We start from the raw sequence: 14,958 nt of genomic DNA, 5'->3' as shown, positions 1-14,958 counted from the left end.
TGTTTTTATTTCATAGTGTACAGTATGGGTTCATGTGGGAGTGCAAGCAGAGAAGAACTGACAGAACTGTAGCAACAGTTGTTTGCATTTCCTTATTTTCAGTTGTCAAAGACTGGAGCATTTGCATGTGTGAAGTGGTGACATCCATCAAGACGCCTCATAAAATGATGATGGGCATAAAGAAGAGCCCTTTGATTTACTATCCATGTCCCAGCCAATAGTTATATCAATCTGTCATCAAGCTGTCAGACACTGTATAATGGAGTTTCAACATTACATACAAGAATGTAACACTTTACAGGGAGTGGGTATTTCTTTCAGTTTATAAGTTTCTGAGGAAATTTTGAAAGTGATCATGTTGGTATTAAAATAGTTAGCTTTGTTAGCTTAAAGACCAGCAACAAAGTAAATTATGGTAACATGTTAGCTGTATTAGTGAACCTTCAACTAAAATAAACTTCTGCTAGCTAAAATACATGAATAATAAATACTGCTTTAGAAAAAAACTGTTAGCTATAACAACTATATTTAAAGTAAAAGAAATAACTCATAGCTAAAAGAAGCATATGTTAGGTAAAAGAGGCCTGCTTTCGACAACAAAATTCAGAATGAGAACTGTATGTTAGCATTTTAGCTAAAACACATCGATCTTGGCTAAAAAAAAAAATATTTTAGGTTAAAAAAGTCTGCTTTACATCATGTTTGAGCCATTAGCTAAAGGAAACTATTTTTAGCATGAAAAAACATTGTAGCTAAAAGAAATCTGCTTTTACCCACTGTAACTGTATTTTAGCTAAGAGAAACAGCTGTTAGTAAAAAAAAAAAAAAAGTTAAGGAGACCTAGACTAACAATCTCACCCAACGGTGGTGAATTTTAGCTAAAAGAAATCTGAGAACCACAGTAACATTAACTAAATTCTGCATTCAATCTGAAATTCAAGAGCTCAGTTGTCATTGTAATCACATGATTCACATGTGTGCACTTTTACAGCTCCTTTTTAAAAATAAAAAATCTTATGTTTGTACTGCAATAAATCATCATCATTCATTTTGAATGCAAAGGCTGAATTATGCTGACATTTTTAAACAAATTGTGACAGTGAAGGAGAAACAGTGGCAGGCAAGTTTAAAACCATGTTTGTAAAAAAAAAAAATGTTTTGTTGTTTTATTTATAGAAATATTTTTTCTTAACTTCTTCAAATTTAATCTACATGCAAATTAAATTGTAGATTTTTCTTCATTTTTTTTTAAATTCTCAGGCATAAACAAACTACATTAAAAATGTAAATAAATAAATAATAATAATAATAATAATAATAATAATAATGCAGTACGGAAGCATTCCTCTGCAAACCAAACAAATCATCATCCAAATGTTCACCATAGTATCTGTCAACACTCCATATTGTAGACTCTGTTTATATAGAATTGACATATCCTTGTTTTATTGAATTTTCTGAGCTCTTGGATGTGCTTTTATGTGTATGAGAACCTTCACGTCTGGATCTTCAGCTAATCGAGCACTTGGAGTTATTTGGACCCGTAGCTGTGCATGAAGGGAATGTTATTCTAAAGCTTGACTGTGGAATGCGCTGTTCAAACATTATAGACTTCCCCACACACTGTACTATGTTCCCTTCACATGCTGATTGAAAAGATGAGGGGGGCTCCTCAATAATATAAAATTATATCTGTAATTCATTTTTGCTCAAGTGAGTTGCTTCCTTTGGTTGGTGGAGAATTTGACCTGCCAAGGGAAGACAGATGAAAATGAGCTTATTTGTAAACTCTGGCACATTTACATTTTAAATTTAAAATGAAATGCTGATTAAGGTGCACTGTCACTTTTAAATAAACTGAACACATAAATACATGAAAACAGAGCACAGATGTGGAAATTCACATATTGGCTCCAGAATATGTTGGTTAAAGACAAGCAGTGGACTCTCCCAGCCATCTGTTGCAGTATGAGGAGAATCTTTCGGTAGTGAAAGTTATGTATTTATGTTATGTTTTGTAGATTTTGTTTACCTTTGGTTTCTGTTTGCTGCTACGTGTTGAACTGAGTTTGTCAGTGACTGTTCTGCAGAGCGATTATCATATTGTAGTTGTATGGTTTAATACACCTGTGGTGCCCTGGGTTTGTTAGCCTGACCACAGCTGAGTTTAAACTTGTTCTAAGGTGGCTGGACATGGTAGAGGGAATCACATGATGAACAAACTCAAAATCAGCATTTAATCAAATCAAATCAAATTCCATCCTCAACGATCTTTTCCACAGTTTTCATTTTATTTTTTCACTTTCATGATCATTTAAATTTTTTACTATGTTCCCATTGACTACTTGATCCAGTTTAAAGTAAATGGTTCATTTTGAAATTAACATATATTACCAGTCAAAAGTTTGGACACACGTTCCCATTGGCTGGAGTGGAGTGCAATTATAAAAATAAGTGAATATGAAAATATAAATTAATCACTGAGTTATGATCCATCAATTCATTTTCTGTACTCACTTATTTCAATTTAGGGTCATGGGGAGCTGGAGTCTATTACAACAGTTACTAGGTGAGAGGCAGGGGACAGGTCGCCAGTCCATCGCAGGGCCGACACACCGAGACAAACGACCACTCACACTCACTCATAGGGACAGTTTAGGCCATTTCCAGGTAAAACCCCCAATTTTTTTCTTTTGTGCATTTTAAAAAATGCATTTACACAAAAGCATAGTGAAAACTACCTCTGACTACCTCAGTACCTCCAGACTGAAAAGGCAAATTGGAGTGTGTATCCCAGGCCTGTGGTGGGCAGTGAAACTTTGCAACAACCCACCTAACATGCACCACATCCTCATCAGACCTGAGGACAAAGCAACCGCTTATATAGAAGTTTATTGGCTATCTAGCAAATGTAATATTTGCATCTTTACTGACAGCACAAAAAAGCAGGTTGTCTTATCAAGATTCAGCAGCACAAACAGAACACGGAGGTCCGCCATTGTTGTTGTTGTGCTGTTCCTAAGTGTAAACCAGGCAAATGCAAGATGAGGTGACAGATGTCACTGTCGTTAAGATTCTAGTTGGTGTTGACACGCACAGAAGAAAATTTCACTCTGGAGCCTGTTCTCAGACCTTTGCAGTTATGTCCACTCAAAACTCTGTTACCGTGGAAACGAGAAGTCAAAACTTAACTAAACATTCGCATTTTACTGTCTCATCATGTAAAGAGTAACCAATTAGATTAAGCAGGACTGCACAGTGATGTTGTGGCTAGCACCACTGCCCAATTTAAGCCTTACTGGTTCGAGCCTCGGCCGGGGAGGGGTTCGAATAGGAGCCTTTATGTGTGCAGTTTACATGTTCTCTTTGTGTATGTGTAGGCTTCCTCTCACTGTCCAAAAACATACATGTTTGGTTAATTGAGTAGTAATAGAAAATAAAAAAACTTGATCCTGTTTGGGGTACTGTTGGGGGGGTCGGGTAGCACCCCCTATTATGATGGTGGGGAGCACACTGGCTTATATTAAAGCTTATAAGGTGCTTGGTTCAAAATTAAAAAAAAAAAAAAAGCTAAATGAGACTTCATTGTGATTTTTGTTATCTAACAGAGTTTACTTAAATACTACTGGTGTCTTTTTATGCATGATAAAATTGAATTAATTAATTTACAGTGTTTTAGAGAATATTTCAAAACATCTTGATATGTTTTTCAGGATAAAGCCAAAATATATTCCAATATAAGTTTTAGGCTTTATTACCCAACCCTAGGTTGGAGTTGCTGAATTCGCAGTACTTTTACTTGTACAGGGCATCGTAGTACACATCATCTGGCCAGATGTTTTGCAAATTTTGCAAAATGTGGGTTCTTATCTTTTATTGTCACAAGATGAAATTCTCCCAGAAATTCTCTGGGAAAAGCCAGAGGCTGCTCTCAAACCCCATGCATTCAGTTGAGAGTTTCTCTGCATCTCATAGTTAAGTGTGTTTAACTTTCTGTTTTATCTATAAGTTCAGCATTTCTCTCACGCTGTTTTCTTTTTTAGAGGAACCTTCTCTGACCCACATTTTTCCATCCCGGGGAGACTTTTCCCTGCTTGTTGACTGTGACCTAAACTGTTGTTTTTCTGAACCACTCAGAGAAAAGAAATCCCCTCCTCAAACGGAGACATTTATGGTTTTGTCTTATTAAACCCACAGGACAGACAGAGAATGGCTGAGAGATTACTCATCCAGGACAGTTTTCTCCAAGAATCTTGTGGGCTGATTCAGGGCATCAACACCAATATGCATGATATGACCTAAGGGAGTGCCCCTGCTGAACTCTTTTAATGAGGCTTTTTTTAAAGGGAAGAACATATGCCTGTAGGTATGCTGGATAAACATGTAGCAAGTAGTTTTTTATGCATTTATCTATTTCACATCTATAAAAAATAGGATTTTTTGCAGCAACAGCCTGATTTTTAAAGAGATATTAGCTAAAAAAAAAAAAACTTGGCATGGTGTGCAGAAACTGGACTAGTGGAGGACAGAAGTGCCATGACAAAAGTACTATCAACAGCAGATGAACAGGATCTGAAAGTGATGTCCTGAAGAAGTAGGAACAAATCCAGCAAAGACCTGAACCAGGAGATGTATCTGGACCTTCAGCTCATCCATCTACTGTTGGCCGAAGCCTTATCAAAAATGGTCTCCATGGAAACGTGGCTGTCAAGAAGCCATTCTTTAACAAAGGAATCAGGGAGAAAAGGCTGCGGTATGTCACATGACACAAGAACTGGACTGAAAATCAGTCCCCAGAACCTGGACCTCAACACTGTTGAAGCAGTGTGGGATCATCTGGACAGAGAATGGAACAAAAGGCAGAAACACCCAAAGAAGAGTTTTGGAAAGTTCTTCAAGAATCCTGGAGAACTATCCCTGAGGACTACTTAAAGAAATTTGAGAAAGCTTGTCTACAAGGGTTGAGACTGTGATGGAGAATAAAGCTGCTCAGACCAAATATTCACTTTCAAGTTCCTCAGATTTAGACTGACTCTGTTTCGCCTTCATATAGTGTATTCATATTATGTTTGCATGTTTTTTGAGTCCTCGTATAATTTTACAGAAAACAGGAAATAGAATTAGAAATTTTCTTTTTACATGAACAAGACACTGCCTTAATATAAATCAGAAATTAAAAAGTTATATCTCCCTTTTAACATATTTAACAGTATAAACACTTATTGCACCAAGTTTTCTGTCCCTTTAAAGGCGAAAGGGAATAAAACTACTGCGTATAATTGCTAGTGATGTATTTGATTATAGCCATGAACTCAAATAATTCAAGAGTTTCCACGTGAACCAACATTTTGCACTATAAATATGAAGGCATTAAAGTTGTTATGAGATCTAAGGGTACTATAAAAATACTGAAGTTAATGGGAACACAATGTGAGGCTGGAAGAAGGAAATCATAACCACTGCTAATAAGAAAAATAAACATTAAAAAAAACTGATAAAGGAATTTATCCAAGCAAAGAGGACTTATTCGATTAAATTTATAGAAAAGGAAATGTTGTATTTAGCTGCAATTAGCCAAAAACTCAATAATCTCAGAGGCTTTTTACATTTATGAGCTTATTAAAGATGCTTATCAAACACTTTTGGCCTCAAAATGAAATAAAAACATCTGCTGTCCTTTTTGGATGGGATTGTGGTCCATAGATCTCTTTACAGTTTAACATTTTATTATCATCTCTGTCTGTGTTCTATTAGAGATCTGCTATTTCCTTCCACCTGGAATAGGATTTCTATGGTGACATGTATTTGGATTAAGAAACATTCAACTGTGTGTGCATGTCTGTCTGGCTTGTATTCAAGGTTAACAGTCCCACTCGCTTTCCCAGCATGGAAGTCTGCAAGTCATTATCCAGTCTCTGCTACAGTGAAACTAACAACGCCCCTGAGTGCAGAAACAGCTACAGACATATAACTAATACTGTATGCATTTTTCTTTCTTAAGACTTCTTCAGGGTATTTCCTTTACTTCTACTTTTTTCTAGAAGTTTAATTGACAATACCAATATTTTTCCAGAAGAAACCCACATGTCAGGGTTCCAAAGCTTCTTTAAGAATTTCCTGGGCTCTTCTCAAACACCACTAACATACCAGCAAGTAAACTTTACATGGAACTGATTTGGGATACGTGGTGCATCGCTCCAATACACTAGATGAATCAGGCAGCATTCTTTCCCTCATCTTTATAAAAAAAACTAATGCAATGCAGGAATGTGCTTTGTCCCGCTGAGTTTGGGGATGCAACCTAGACTCCGCCCACATTAACACGCTGTCACAGCCATCTGAACAGTAGTCTTGCGCTGGTTGCTCTGACATAATGCACTGAGGTGGCAGATACTAAAATTTGTTAGTTCATGTTACATTTGAGAGCAGAAGAATATTTAGTCGTCATTGTGGGGCTCCTCCAGAATTCGTATGCAGACTTTTCTAATATCCCTGCATTGTTTGGTTTAAGGATATTTAAACTAGTATTTTTCAAAAACAAAATAAATTTATTCAGTTTTTCTGAACCTATTGTAATTAGATTAATTTGATCATTAAAAGAAATCTTGTCTTTTTCCTTTTTCCTCTCAGAATGTAGAAACACTTAAACATTGTACACACACACACACACACATATATACATAGTAATATATATATATATATATATATATATATATATATATATATATATATATATATATATATATATATATATGCCCATCTATATTCGAAACCATGATTATAAATGATTATAAGATTTGAGCACAGCATACGGTCAGTGAAGTTTTGTCTTCACTGACAGAAGGTGCATCCAGTAAGAAAAGCTAACTTCTGTTAGTTCCTTTAGTTCAGAAAAACTGTGGCCACAATACATCACAGTGATAAAAATCATATTAAAAACAGACTTATTTAATCAAACTAGAAAAGAACCACTACTGCCTGCTGCACAGAGCACAGTTGTTAAATAGCACACAGCAACAAAAAAAATAAAAAAATCTGCTCAGAATCTGTATTTATTTCTCATAAACTATTAACATAATTCCAAAAAACCCTGAAAATAAGTAAAGAACACAACCGGCAAGGTTTATTTTGATGGCTTTTTAGACTTAAACGTTTATATTTTAACCAACAGTTAACAACACGTAATTTACAAATTTATTTATGAAGATAAATCCCCCCACTGGTATCTATTCTCAGGTTCCACTTTAAATGAGATTTTCTATTATATATCCTTTAGAAAATAGATGCAGTTGGACCTGGAAGCCCCATATGTTAGGCTCATTAGTTGGAAAGTCATGGCCTGTGCACCATCATGTTGGGTTATACTCATAGTCTGTCCTCGCACACCAGAGGCCCTCTATGGTCTTCCCTCTCATATTAAAGGCTCCTTATTGACATGATGAATAGCCTCAACCTCAGGGTGCTGCACTCAGGGAAACTGAGTCACGGCCAGGTCACCAGTCCGGCCTGATCTACTTATCTTATCTTATCTTATCTTATCTTATCTTATCTTATCTTATCTTATCTTATCTTATCTATTTTTTCTAATTTGTCCTTCTCTCCTGCCACAGTGTTATGCACATAGTTGTAGATTAAATAATCTGTAAAAAAAATCCCCTGTTTCACTGACTCTGGTTCTCAGATAGCAGTATAAAAGAAGCAAAGAAACATTTAAACATTGTCATGCAGAGCTGTTTCATTTTAGCTGATTCCTCACTTTGGAAACACACGTTGATGTGTTTGACTGATGTAGTATAAAAGTTGTAAATTGCATCTTAAACGCGCAGGTAGGTGAATTTAGACACGGAAAGTCCATTTTTACGCTCCCACATGTATACATACCTCTCATGGACAGGATCTTGAGGTGTATTTGGGGAGAGGAGGGTGTCTGGATGACCTTCAGCTTGTACTGTATTGGTGTACAGCTGAGTGTGAAGAAGATGGGAAGAAAAGATATACTTTGAAGGCACCCAACTGGGACAAGAATGCAGGGGGATACAGGACATGCTCCTTGCTTAGAAAGTCTTAGAAATCCTCCAGGAAGAGCCAAAGAGTGACTTCAGGGAGAGGGATGTCTGGGGTTCCCTCCTGAACCTCTTGCCTCTGCGACCCGATCTCGGATAAACAAAAGATAACAGATTAATAAATGGTCCTTGCCAATATCATAGTACCCGTTGTCTGTGAGTCGAATGGAGTTTTGCTGGAGCAGCTAACACAAGAAGGCCTTTTTGAAAGGAACTTGCCTTTTCTTCTACACTCCTCTGGCTTTGTTGTGTGTTTTTTTCTGAAATAATGTGGTTGTGCTGTGGTATTGCTCCATTTTAATTTGACCCTTAAGAATACTGAACTTTCTTTACTTTCCCTCAAGAACACAACTTTAAAAGCAGGGACAAATTACAGCAATCTTTCAATCTCCACTCCCTATTTTGTGCTGTTTGCACTGGGCGTGCTCAGCAAGGTTGGATGGGTCTCTGCTTTCAGCAAAACACTTGTAGCTGGAATTTAAATCTACACCAAGATCTCAGTCACATGATAACATATATACATCCAACCCATGCACATACGTTCACGTGCATGCTTTGCAGGAAAAAAACAGGAGAGTTTATTAAAACAGAGCACATGATCCAGAAATTAATTATCTTTGAAGCTGAAAAATGCATGAAATAAAGATCAAGGAAGTAACTCTCCTCTGTTTGACTGGCATCAACCTCCTCATGTTGCTTTGTCACATAGTTTTTATGTTTCACTCCTGCTGTGCTTTGCTAAGTGATGCCATATGGGAACTGATGGTTCGTCTTACTTAAATAAGAGCTGACACTTTTATGTCCTGACCAGGTCCTTTTTTTCAGGTGCGTCCAGCTGCTTCTGAAGATGCTTATGTACGTGTTTATGCTTTTTCTTTTAGTTGTGTCATGGTTTATTAATGGCATGCTGTCTTGTAACGCCATAAAGAATTCCTTTACAGAAAGTGAATTTTGTTTAGTCGTGTGCGTGTCTGTAACGTGACTGATTTCCCTCTGACTGACCTGCCAGTGGGCCATTAAAAGAGAAGGGAGCTCAGAGGCCAATAAGCAAGGTGAAAGGTCATCGTGTTTATGAACGCAGCCCTGGAAGTGGAAAGAGCTGCGTCAACAAAAATCCACTGGGGCCTGGATGTCACTGTGGAGTAAGACTGGTATTTCCGTAGGTATTGACATGCATCTAAAGATGAGCTTATGAGCAGGTTCTGTCCTCCGAAATGATGGTTCAGCCTCTAATCTGTATTATATGTCACTGTGAAAGCTAACAGTGCATATGTAGTTGAGCTAGTGGAATCAACGCCAAGGTGTGGCCACGTCCACTGAACCTTGCCTGTCTTAAACTTACAGATGTAGCACATTGCCATTCAGCCACACACCACTCACTGTTTTATAAGCCACATGCGAATTATCAGGACCTTCTGAGCTCTAAATCAAACAGAGATCTTGAGATGCCAGTGAAGTTTCAGATGTGTTTCACTCTCTCTAGAAAAGCCTTTGAAAAGAACATGTGAGCCACAGATGGCTGTAATCTTTGTGTGGGATGTTGGACTGAAGAACTTATTTTTAACAGGGGCAGGGCGGTGCAGAAAATCCAAAATGTGCTCAGAAACAAAGTTTACTCTGGGTTTTTTTAAAAGGAATCTTTCCTCAGCTGATCTCTACAGAAACGTAGAGCTGCCACCCAAATGAAAGAAAAGTTGGGACTTTAACACGTTTTAACATGATGCGTTTTATTGTAAAAACATGAAACTTCTCATGTTATATGATATGTTTTGTGGTGAAAACAACATGGAATATAAACTGTATTCATCTTTGAATAAGGAAAGTGAGATTAAGTTGTTCTTCATACTAGGCTAAGAAGTGGAGAGATTAGACAACAGTGACGCTTGAAGGACACTGTGATAAAGTTGCCCTCTTAAACCAGACGGGACTACATCTTTGTGTCTGCAGTTTAATTCTCCCACTCCCAGCGGTCTATGTAGCCTATATAATTTTAATTTTCGTTTTCAGAAGTCAGCTTAGCCATAGACATAACAACTGGTACATGTTAACCAAAAGCAACACACCGAGATACACGCAACCATCGTCTCACGTACCACGTTGCTCATAACTGTCCCACATTCCTGTATGTACAACAATAAACCAGAGTAGAACAATTAATCCTTGACTAAAAGGACTGAAATGTTTCTGCTTGATGAGAATAATCTCCATAAAATGTATTTTACGCCAATATTTCTATGTCTCAACATTTGCATTCCGTACTTTGTGTTTCATGTTCTTACAATAAAACGCATCACGCTATAACTCGATATGTTTCACGTTTTTACTATAAACTATCACGTTATAATGTGACAAGTTCCCAATATTTTTTATTTGGGTCACAGCTCTGTACTGCCGAAGGGCTCTGTCTTATATTCCATGTACAAAACACACAGGCTGTTTTGAATACGCACTGCAACTGATTCAGCAAAGAACCATAGGAAAGCATTATTGGAGGAAGAGAGTAGAAAAAAGAAAAAAAGGCATAACAAGAGATAAGACAAGAGTCAAGATAAGACTGTGTTTTACTGGTTGGAGAGAGCTCACAGTACAAGTAGGATGCAAGATGGATGCCAAATTAGTCGTCAATAGAGAACGTCAACTGAGAAAATTGCAAAAGTTCTGAAGTGCATCTTTAAGGCTCTTTGTTGCTAGCAGCCTGTCACAAAGACTCATCATATGTTCCCATGCTTTCAGTTGCATTTATGAAAAACAGCAAAGATAACACAGCTTGACTGATGGAAAATAGGATTCTTGCAGCTACAAGGTAAGTCCCCCAAAAAGCTGTTAGCTAAAAACATGCCTGCTTGTTGACTGTGACTAGACTGTTGTTTTTCTGAACCACTCAGAGAAAAGAAATCCTATCCTCAAACAGAGATATTTATGGTTTGATCTTATTAAACCCACAGGACAGACAGAGGATGGCTGAGAGATTACTCATCCGGGACAGTTTTCTCCACAGAGACACGTGGGCTGCTCCAGGCCACGGACACCGATATGCATGATTTGACCTAAAGGAGAGCCTCTTTTAATGAGGCTTTTTTTTAGGGAAGAACATATGCCTGTAGGTATGCTGGATAAACACGTGGCAAGTAGTGTTTTTTTATCTATTTTACATCAGGAACCTATTGAAGACCAACACACTGTTGCTTTCTCCCACGTTGCTACTAATGATGTGTAATAAACAGTTTAGACAACCAACTCAGTTCCCTGGTCAGTGATCTGGTCTCATGTCATTTATAGTACTAAGAACCAAAAACTGGACAAACTGGAGGACAGAAGAAGTGTCATGACTAAAAACAATCTACAGCAGATGAACAGGATCTGAAAGTGATGTCCTGAAGAAATAGGAACAAATCCAGCAAAGACCTGAACCAGAACCTGAGAGATGCATCTGGATCTTCAGTCCATCCATCTACTGTTGGCTGAAGCCTCATCAGAAATGGTCTCCATGGAAAGACAGAAACATCCAACGAAGAGCTTTGGAAAGTCCATCAAGAAGTCTGAAGATAATTGTTTAGACCAAATATTCACTTTCTGGCTCCTTAGAATTTTGAAAAACTATTTTTTTCTCATATAATGTATTTAAATTAATGTCTGTTCATTTTTTTAAATGCTCCTCCTGATTCTCATCTTCCTGGTTAGAAAGAAATAAAGGGTTAGTTGAAAATTAACAAAACACCTACAGAAATACAGTCTTACAGAATGTCCTGCAAGTTTCACTATAACTTAAAAACTATCAGATTACACTGAATCGAAATTGTTGAATACACTGCATTATATCACCATCACAGAATCCTCTTACCAGGAAGGTACAGTCCTAGTGTAAATATCCTAGTATGTAAAATTTACTTCAGACATGTTGCACTAATATACGAAATGTGATCTAGAGGAAGATGTTATATTAACATTTTTAATGTTTAATATGAAGTAACAAATACAGAAATATCTGAAGGCTCTACAGCATGTTGCCATTGAGAAGCTTCCAGGACATTGTTATGGCAGGTGCAAGTTCTTAGCCTCGACTACTACGGATGCAGATCTTTAATGCTACCAGTAATATATTACTGTTGTTTTTTTGTTGTTGTTTGTTTGTTTAATAAGTTGGTTGAATTTTAATGGCTGATGTCAGTTACAAGGTCTGGGATTAACTTTTCTGACCACAAAACATAAAACATGAACTGGATGTGAAGTATTATCCAACATCCAGTGATGCCGGATACACACGACCTGTGACCTGCTCCCTTAAAGAAATCATGTTATGAATATTAGACGGCTGCTTGCACAAGTGAATACCAACATATGCTTTAAACACACCATAAAGCTGTGCTGTGAGTTGCCCTCGTTTATGTGCATGTGAATTTGTACTGCTGCTCGATTGACATTACAGGTTTGTCTGAATAAAATGAAAGTGTGTAATAAAGAACTATCTGGACTGAGGTAAGACGAGTCCAGATGGCAGTTCTGGGAATGATTTAGGACTGCAGTGACTTCAGAGTAAATCATGGAGACTTGTACAGACATTCAGAAAAGATGCAACTGTCGTTGCTATGTGCAAAAGTGCCAAAAAACACAAATCCAGACCCGTCTTGGTGAGTTTAGGCTATCAGAAAGTGTAGCACCCCCCCAACTTCAATGCAAAGTTGCCAGAGATACGTCAGCGAGTGATTTCTGTCCTGCAGCAGTTCTTTTCGGCCAACATCAGGAGGAAGTCTTGTGTCCACAATAGAACATGTGATCAGTAGTGCTGCTACCCTGAGGTGAAATATGCAACAAAAACTCAACGACATATCAGAAAACTCAACAGTAGGAACTACAAAAGGCTAAAACAAAAATTATTAAAAAAAAAATTATCATAATTAGCTTGAAGTAAGAAGTTTTTATTTGTTTGTTTGTTTGTTTGTTTGTTTTAAATAACACTTGAATTGTTTTTTAAAGTTTTGATAAAACAATGAGGTCTTTCTTTGTTAGAGTTCAGGAAAACAATTACCAGGAAGTCACACATCCAGGTGTTAACTCACTGTTAGGAATTCAGACTTCAGACAGTTACCTATGAAATCAGCTGCTAACAACCCATTGTTTAGATAATCTTATGATCTAGAGGAAAATATACCTTATTTTATAAAACTTAGACTCTAAATTACCACCTGATAACCCACCAAAAAATGAAAACGTACTGGCTAGTTTGGCAAGTAATGAAGGAAGCAAGTCATTTCAGTTATTTGTCCTGGCATTGCTATCTCTGTGCTTCCCATTAAAACTATTCCATAACTTATCATACATCTATTGGCTGCACACTTTAATATAAAATGTTGGCAGAGAAGCATAGGCACTGTTTGGTCCACTTTAAACGATCCTTGTCTACCAGATAGTCTGGTCTGTTTGAAGCAGTGTGAACACATGCTGGTACTGTGGTGTGAATGTAAGAAGTGAACTCTGGTCCGGTGCGCTGACAGTGTGAAAGCAAGCGGACCATCCAGTGAACCAAAGAGAATAAGTGATGTAGGACATGATGTATCTCCTTGTAAAAAATGTGTGAGGTTTTAAGACCAAAGTAAAAAAAAAAAGAAAAAAAAAAAGAAAACACATACTGCATAAATTCATTGTTGCTTCATTGTTTATTTGTGATAACAAGCCATTTTTGATCCTGACCAATCACAACCTGGATTTTCATCTTCTTTCCTCTTGATCAGTGGTTATTACAGGTGATACCTCCCCCTAGTGAGCAGCTGTTGTAACTGCATGACATGGTCGAGGCGGTTTGGTTCACTCAGTAAACTGTAGTGTGAAAGCAAACCAGAACCAAAATGTGAACATTTTTCCTATCCAACTATCATGGTGCGAATACATCCTAAACATTGTGTTTTTGGATTTGTAGTTTTGATGTTGAGTTTTCTGTAGTGTTGGGTTTAAGTTGTGGTTGGTTTGGGTTTACAGTATTGTGTCCGTTGATTGTTGTGTTTTTGGTTTTCTGTAAAACTGCTGTTGCATTCATGGATTTGCTATTTTTTTGTAGCACACTATTTCTTTGATTTTTCTCGTGTTTGTAATATGCTGTTACATATTCCTGTTTTTGTCTGTATTCAAATCAACGTGCACGTGACACAAACACAAACTGAGTCCATCACAGATTTTCTGACATGTTGCTGAGAGCTCGTCCAGTCTTCACAAGGTGGTGTAAATAAACACCTGACGTCTGTTGTTCCTGCTGGCGGTTTGGAGGAAGAAAGAACAGAAAGTATGTGGTCCAGTGGTGAAAAGTAGCTCAGACTGGGAGTGTGCAGAGTGGCTGGTTTACAGTGAAATTTCTGGTTGTTGTCACATTATTTTTAGCTTCACTTTATCAGAAGTGGAATATCTTTTCATTCCAGCTGTTTCAAATTCAGTGTTGCATCACACCTCTGACGAATAGCCAAGTACAAAATGAAGACAAATGATCATGAATAGAACAATAATGACTTTTGCATTTGCAGAGAAATGCATGAACAGTCTTCTGTTTCACTTAGAAAGCAGTTTTAAGTTGGCACCTACATTATAAGTATGCCTTTTGCTGTGAGACTGGATGTGGTGCAGACTCAGTGGTTCACTTTTCTTTACTTAGGCCTTAATTACAAGCCAAACTGGGAAACTTTCATGGGGAAATGGAAAAGCACTAGACTTCAAGAACCATTAAAAGAGCAAAGACACTCATTATGCTATTTAAGCAATAAACATGTTACTGCACAATTCTTTTGAAAGGTCCCTTTTCTCTCAGAGTTTAAGGACAAAATCTTGCAGGTTTAGCTCAATATTTCCCTTTACAACATTTCCGCCTGTAAAGTTTCTGCATGCCAAAAGAAAAGAGTAGCAACCTTCTGGA

Source organism: Melanotaenia boesemani, chromosome 12, assembly GCF_017639745.1.
Source record: "Melanotaenia boesemani isolate fMelBoe1 chromosome 12, fMelBoe1.pri, whole genome shotgun sequence".
Classification (NCBI taxonomy): domain Eukaryota; kingdom Metazoa; phylum Chordata; class Actinopteri; order Atheriniformes; family Melanotaeniidae; genus Melanotaenia; species Melanotaenia boesemani.
The sequence above is the reverse complement of the archived record's forward strand: the minus strand, read 5'-3'. Positions refer to the sequence as shown.